Source organism: Triticum urartu, chromosome 1A (assembly GCF_056163025.1).
Source record: "Triticum urartu cultivar PI428250 chromosome 1A, HENAU_Tu73, whole genome shotgun sequence".
Taxonomy (NCBI): domain Eukaryota; kingdom Viridiplantae; phylum Streptophyta; class Magnoliopsida; order Poales; family Poaceae; genus Triticum; species Triticum urartu.
This window is the reverse complement of record NC_141873.1, coordinates 475,035,295-475,042,425: the sequence shown is the minus strand read 5'-3', so window position 1 is coordinate 475,042,425 and position 7,131 is coordinate 475,035,295.

Sequence of the window (7,131 nt, the reverse complement as noted above, 5' to 3'; positions counted from 1 at the left end):
CGGGCCTCCTACGGGCCATAGGATCCATGTGCCTTCTATGGGTCGTATGATCGATTGACCAAACATGGGCCAAACTATTTGTGGACCAATAACGGACTGCAATATGGGTCGTAAACGGGCTAGAATGGGAATCGTCTGTTTATGGGCTGACCTTAACGGGTCGTTAATAGGTCGATATGTGTAATGGGCTTAATTCTATTAACAGGCATAACGGGTCGTAATGGGCTGTATTAGATGACGCTATGAAATTGGCCCAATGGATTAACGGTCCACAAACAAGCTAACTCTAACCATGGGCTGAATTTGGCCCACAAGTGGAACAGACCAGTAACGGACCATAAGTAATCGAATGCTGGAAATGAGCCCAAGAATAAATGGGCCCTTAGAAGGCCGAAAGATAACACGGGCTGGAAATGGCCCAATGGAATAATGGGCCGTTAATGGGTGTAAATCGATATACTATTCATTATGGGCCAGTTTCACCATGGGCCGTTAATGGGCCCAGAGTTACAAAGGGCCTCATATGGGCCGAAAGACGTCAGGGGCCATACATGGGCCAGAAGTTACAATGGGTTGGAATCATATTGGACGGCCCAGATGACGCTACTGGGCCTAATTCGGATAGGCCATAGCGGGCCGTGAGTTAGCTGGCTGTAAATGAGCAATATGCGAATAGGCCGTTAATAGGATTTTCATGGGCCAGTCCACTACCTTTTGACCAAGTCAAACGGGGCCGACTTTTGACTTGAATGGGCCACTGTTGGGCCGAGCTACGTGTCGACATATTATAGACGCGTCCCGTACATTCGCTGGATGACATTTGTCGCAACATAGAGTTGACATGTGGTTCTTTCGGCCAATGAGAATTTTACATGTGGAAAATCGCCATTGGTCAGTGCTGTTAGTGGGTTATCGGACCCAAAACCGGACCCCATAGCTTAATGGCGACCCGTTATGGTGGATGCCACGTATCAGTTACCATTGACGAAAAAACTTCCATGACGCACCATTTATCGTCATGGAAGTGGACACTTTTGTGATGATAATTTGAGTATTGTAATGGAACACTTCTATGACAACACATGTATGACTATCTTTATTATGTCATAAAATCGCCATGGATGCACATGCATGACATAAAAAACGTGACCTAATGTGACAAACATGTATCATCATGGAAGTGTTTTTTTGTAGTGTTAGCTAGGTTTTCCAAGTTTTTCCGGTCTCATGGTGCTTGGTGGGAGACCGGATTATAGGTTTGATAACCACGCTATCAAGAGGGACTTTCGGGCGAGTAGCTTGATCACGTTGCATGTAGAGAGCTCAAGCATTTTTAATATTTGCATCATTATTTATTATTGGTTTTGGATGGTTCTCTATGTGAGGACCTTGGGCTTTTCCATAGCTTTAAAACGAGCCCAAGATCATCGAATTCAGAGTTTGTACGCCAAACTTGTGCATGTTTTAGTGGGCCGCTGCAGGCTGTTCTGGGTACCCCGTGGGCGCGGGGTTTTGACTCCGTGGGTACGGGGCCCCATGCCCATGGGCCTGTACCATGTGCATGGGACCCCATGGGCATGGAGTGTCTAGGAACTGTTCGTTGGAACCCCAACGGCTAGTTTTGGGGGTTGGCTATAAAAGAGCCCTTCCTCCCCAGCGGTTTGGGGATTGTTGATACACTTTCTAAACATCATTTTGAGCATCATACCACCTCTCCCAAACCACTATCTCCCCTCTATGTGAAGGGGGATATGTAGATGGATCTTGGAGCCAATTTTTGATTTCCTCCATAGTATCCCCTCTCTCCAATCTCCCACTTTCTTAAGCGTCTTGTGAGATTGAGAGAGTGGGTTAAGCATTTGCCTTTGCTGCATTGGTTTGAGATCCCCGCGTTGATTTGTTCGAGCGTGTGCCCGTAAGTTTATTACTCCTGGAGGCTTCCGCCTCCTAGACGGTTTGGTGATATGCTAAGAAGTTTATGAAGAGGCCCAGGTGGCCAAGGTTCCTCCGGAAACTTCCTTTTTTGGTGTGCTCCGGAGAAGTTTGTAAAGGTGTGGCAGTCGCCTTCAAGACCAACTCCGAGTGAATTGAGGCTCATCTGTTGGTGGTGGCTCGAAAGGGAGAATACGGTGAGTCACTTGGTGATGCCTGGTGCTTTGGCTTCGGCACCACTCCAACAGAGATTAGCACTCTCATGAGTGTGAACTTCGGGATAAATCTGCGTCCCCGACTCACTTGTGGTTATCTCATACTCACACCCTTTACGTTGCGCAATTCATACTTGCTCATATTGATTTATCTTGTGCTAGTAGAATTGCTTAGTTGTTCCTACATTTCTGTATCTTGTGATATAGTTTGTGCTTGCTAGTTTTCGTAAGTGCCTCTCTTGTTTAGCATAGGTCGTTGGTGCACTTAGTTGAGCCTAGCATATTTAGGATTTGTGCTTGAAAAGTATCCATTTAGTTTAATTCCACATTAGGATAAAGCCAAATCCATAGAAGTTTTAAAACGCCTATTCGCCCCCTCTAGTCGTCATCTAGATCCTTTCAATTCACTTGAAGGATCTTATTCAATTCATAGGTAGATATGGTGGACTCTCATGGGAAGAAAATGGTTTCAAGGGTTTTTGGATGCACATGAAGTATTTCTTAGTACGAATTTTGGCTAGAAAAATATTATGAGCAAGCACCACATGTTAGAGGATCCACGACTGTGAATATAAGCAAACATAACTCATTAAGTTTTCTTCTTTGTCCAATACCAACTATTTGATCAAGAAGAGAATATTTAATGGAGGCTCACAATCATAAAATATGTCCAAGATGGTATATTTAAATGTTCCTTTATTAATTTTCACGAAATGCAACAATGACCAATGCAGTGTTTGTTAATCTTCAAAAAATATATCAGTTATACTTCTTTTATGTGAAGTCATTACTCCCCATGGGATTATCATACGATCTTTTATTCTTTTTATTGCTAAGATTGAAACAAGAAAGTAAAGCATCACAAGTCAAACTACTCTTTATTATATAACTCTCACACTCGATTGCATAGATAGCTAGGTAGATCACAAAATAAGCACTCGAAACTAATTCATACTAAAACTTTATTCTTCTAAATCACAAAATAATCAAGGATTGAACTAAGATAGATGATAATGATAAAAGTGATGGTGATACGATACCAGGGCACCTCCCCCAAGCTTGGAACAAACCAAGGGTGGTGCCCATACACGTGTACTCAACTTTTTTCTTTGGTGATGGTGGTGATGAAGTAGTGGCCTTGTCCTTCGTCTTCCAAGGTAGGGATTCTCCATCAAAGAAATAGGCATGAGTCTCCAGAATCCTAAAAGTTGTAGCTAGGCTCATCCTCTTAAATCTGACTCATACTCACAGTTTTGGTTTTGTAGGTCATAAATTTGTGCTTGGAGATGGTCAACCTGGTCATGTAGCTTGAAGATGGCTTCTACAATATCCTTGTTGTCCCACTTATGCTCACGAATAAATTCCGTGATCATGGAGTGGTTGGCACTAAATTCATGCTCTACCATCCCTTGACACTTGAAGATTTCCTGCACCGCCGCATAAAGCCTGGCCTTCTCGCTCCCCTCCTTCTTCGGTCCTTGGACATCCCGGATGTGAAGCACCCCCTCACGAAACTCCATGGTTTGAGGGTGCTTCATCACCTCCGGAAGATAGGTATTGATGACCTTCTCGTAGAACTGTCCTTGGATGAACTTGATGATGATATGGCGGTCTAGATCTGTCAAAAAAATAGCCAGAAAAAAGAACAGAGGAGGAACTTGCGATACAGGGTTAAAACAATGAAATGTATATATAATAAATTTTTCCCTTGCAGGACAAGTCTTCGGGATGAATACAGAGTCGGGAAAGTCCACAAGGGCCCCACAAGCCTGGGTGGCGTGCCTTAGGGGGGAGTGCCACCTAAGCTTGTGGCCCCCTCATGCACTTTCCTGACTATTTTTAATTTTCCTAATTTATATATATATATATATTCTGAAATGATCAAAAAGTATTTTTATGGAATTTTTTGAGTCGATTTACTTACCGTATCACATACCTAATTCTTTTTTCAAGATTCTGGAGCATTCTGGAAGGTTTCCTTTATTTGTTCCTTCGGTGTAATTGTTTGAATCATAGTGGTTTTAAGGTTAATGAGTGTACTTGAAATATATGCTTAATTCTTTGCCCATTAACCACCATCGGGTTTTGTGCTCTCGACATTATTGATCTTGATAGCTCCGAAACAATAAACTTCTTCAATGATGTATGGTCCTTCCCATTTGGACAGAAGTTTTCCTGCAAGGAATCTGAAACGAGAATTGTACAATAGAACTTGGTTTCTGATATTAAATTCCCGCTTTTGAATCTGCTTATCATGCCATCTTTTCAGCTTTTCTTTAAATAACTTGGCATTTTCATAAGCTTGTGTTCTCACTCGTCTAGTGAACTAATGTCAAATAACCCCTTTACATCGACAAGTTTGAAATCATAATTAAGTTCTTTAATTTCCCGATAAGCTTTATGTTTTAACTCAAAAGGTAAATGACATTCTTTTCCATTGACCATTTTAGATGGAGATATACCCATAGGGTTTTTATAAGCAGTTCTATATGCCCATAATGCATCATCAAGTTTCTTAGACCAATTCTTTTTGGATCTATTAATAGCCTTTTGCAAGATTAATTTTATTTCCCTATTGCTCAATTCAACTTGACCGCTAGATTGAGGATAATAAGGTGATGCAATTCTATGGTTGACATCATATTTAGCTAGAAGTTCGCGGAATGCACCATGAATAAAATGTGAACCACCACCAGTCATTCAATATCTAGGGACTCCAAACCTTGGAAAGATAACTTTCCTTAAGCATTTTAATAGAAGTGTGGTGATCATCACTACTAGTTGGAATAGCATCTACCCGCTTAGTAACATAATCAACAACAACTAGAATATGAGTGTATCCAGTAGAGGAAGGAAAAGGTCCCATATAATCAAAATCCTAAACATTAAATGGTTCAATAACAAGTGAATAATTCATAGGAATTTCTTGAAGTCTACTAATATTACCAATTCTTTGACATTCATCACAAGAAAGGATAAACTTATGTGCATCCTTGAAGAGAGTAGGTCAATAAAAACAAGATTGTAGTACCTTATGTGGGCTTGAAGATGATCAATCCGATCATTGAGCTTGAAGATAGCATCTCCAATTTCCTTTCAGTCCCACTTGTCCTCATGAACGAACTCGGTAATCATGGAGTGATTGGCGCTGAGCCCGCGTTCTACCATCCCTTGGCACTTGAAAATCTCATGCTCCACTTCTTCGAGCGTGACCTTCTTGCTTCCCTCTTTCTTCGGGCCTTGAAGGTCCCGGATGTGGGGACCCCCTCATGAAGCTCCATGGTTTGAGGGTGCTTAATCACCTCCGGGAGGTAAGGGTTGGTGACCCTCTTGTAGAACTTGTCCTTAGATGAACTTGGGGGCGACATGGCGCTTCTAGATCTGTTAGAAAAATAGACCGAAATAAGAATAGGGGAGAAACTTGTGATGCGGAGGTCAGAACAACAAGGAGTATATATAATGAATTGTTCCCATGTAGGACATGTAATCTGGGAGAAACGGAGTCGGGAAAGTCCACGGGGGAGCCACGAGCTCACACAGCGCGCCCCACGGGGTTGGACGCGCCCCCTGAGCTTGTCGCTCCCTCGTGCACTTTCCTGATTGTTTATTGTTTTACTATTTTTTTGCATATTCCGAGACAAACAAAAAATACTTATATGGAACTTTTGGAGTCGGTTTACTTACGTATCACATACCTACTACTTTTTAGGGTTCTGGAACATTCCGGAAGGTCTCTTTTATATGCTCCTCTGTTATCATTGTTTGAATAATGTTGGTTTCCGTGTTAATGGGTTTACATGAAATGTAATGTTTAATCCTTTCCCATTAACCACCTTAGGATTTGTGCCCTCGACATTATTAATTTTGATAGCTCCAGAGTGATAATTCTTCGATGATATATGGTCCTTCCCATTTAGAGAGAAGTTTTCTTACAACGAACCTGAAATAAGAGTTGTATATTAGAACTTGATCACCAAAATTAATTTTGTATTGTTTTTTCATGCCATATTTTAACCTTTTCTTTAAACAACTTGGCATTTTCATAAGCTTGTGTTCTCCATTCATCTAGTGAACTAATATCAAATAACCTCATTTCACCGGCAAGTTTGAAATCATAGTTAAGTTATTTAAGTGCCCAATAAGCTTTATGTTCTTATTCCATAGGTAAATGACATGCTTTTCCATAGACCATTTTATAGGTAGACATACCCATAGGATTTTTGTAAGCAGTTCTATATGCCCACAATGCATCATCAAGTTTCTTAGACCAATTCTTCCTGGATCTATTAACAATCTTTTGTAATATTAATTTTATTTCTCTATTGCTCAATTCAACTTGACTGCTAGACTGAGGATGATAAGGTGATGCAATTCTACGGTTGACATCATATTTAGCTAGGAGTTTAGGAAATGCACCATGAATAAAATGTGAACCACCATCAGTCATTAAATACCGAGGGACTCCAAACCTCGGAAAGATAACTTCCTTAAGAATTTTAATATATGTGTTGTCATCAGCACTACTAGTTGGAATAGCTTCTATCCACTTAATAACTTAATCAACAACAACTAAAATATGAGTATACCCATTAGAAGAAGGAAAAGGTCACATATAATCAAAGCCCCAAACATCAAATGGATCAATAACAAGTGAAAAATTCATAGGCATTTCCTGACGTCTACCAATATGAACCAATTCTTTGACACTCATCACAATAAAGGACGAACTTATGCGCATCCTTGAAGAGAGTAGGCCCATAGAAACTAGATTGTGGTACCTTATGTGCAGTGCTGTCTCCGGCATGGTGCCCTCTGTATGCCTCGGAATGACACTTCTAGAGGATTTGTTACTGTTCATGCTCTGGTACACAATGCCTAATAACACCATGTACTCCATCTGTATATAAATGTGGGTCATCCCAAAAGTAATGTCTTAAATCAAAGAAGAACTTTTTCTTTTTCTGGTATGTAAATCTAGGTGGTA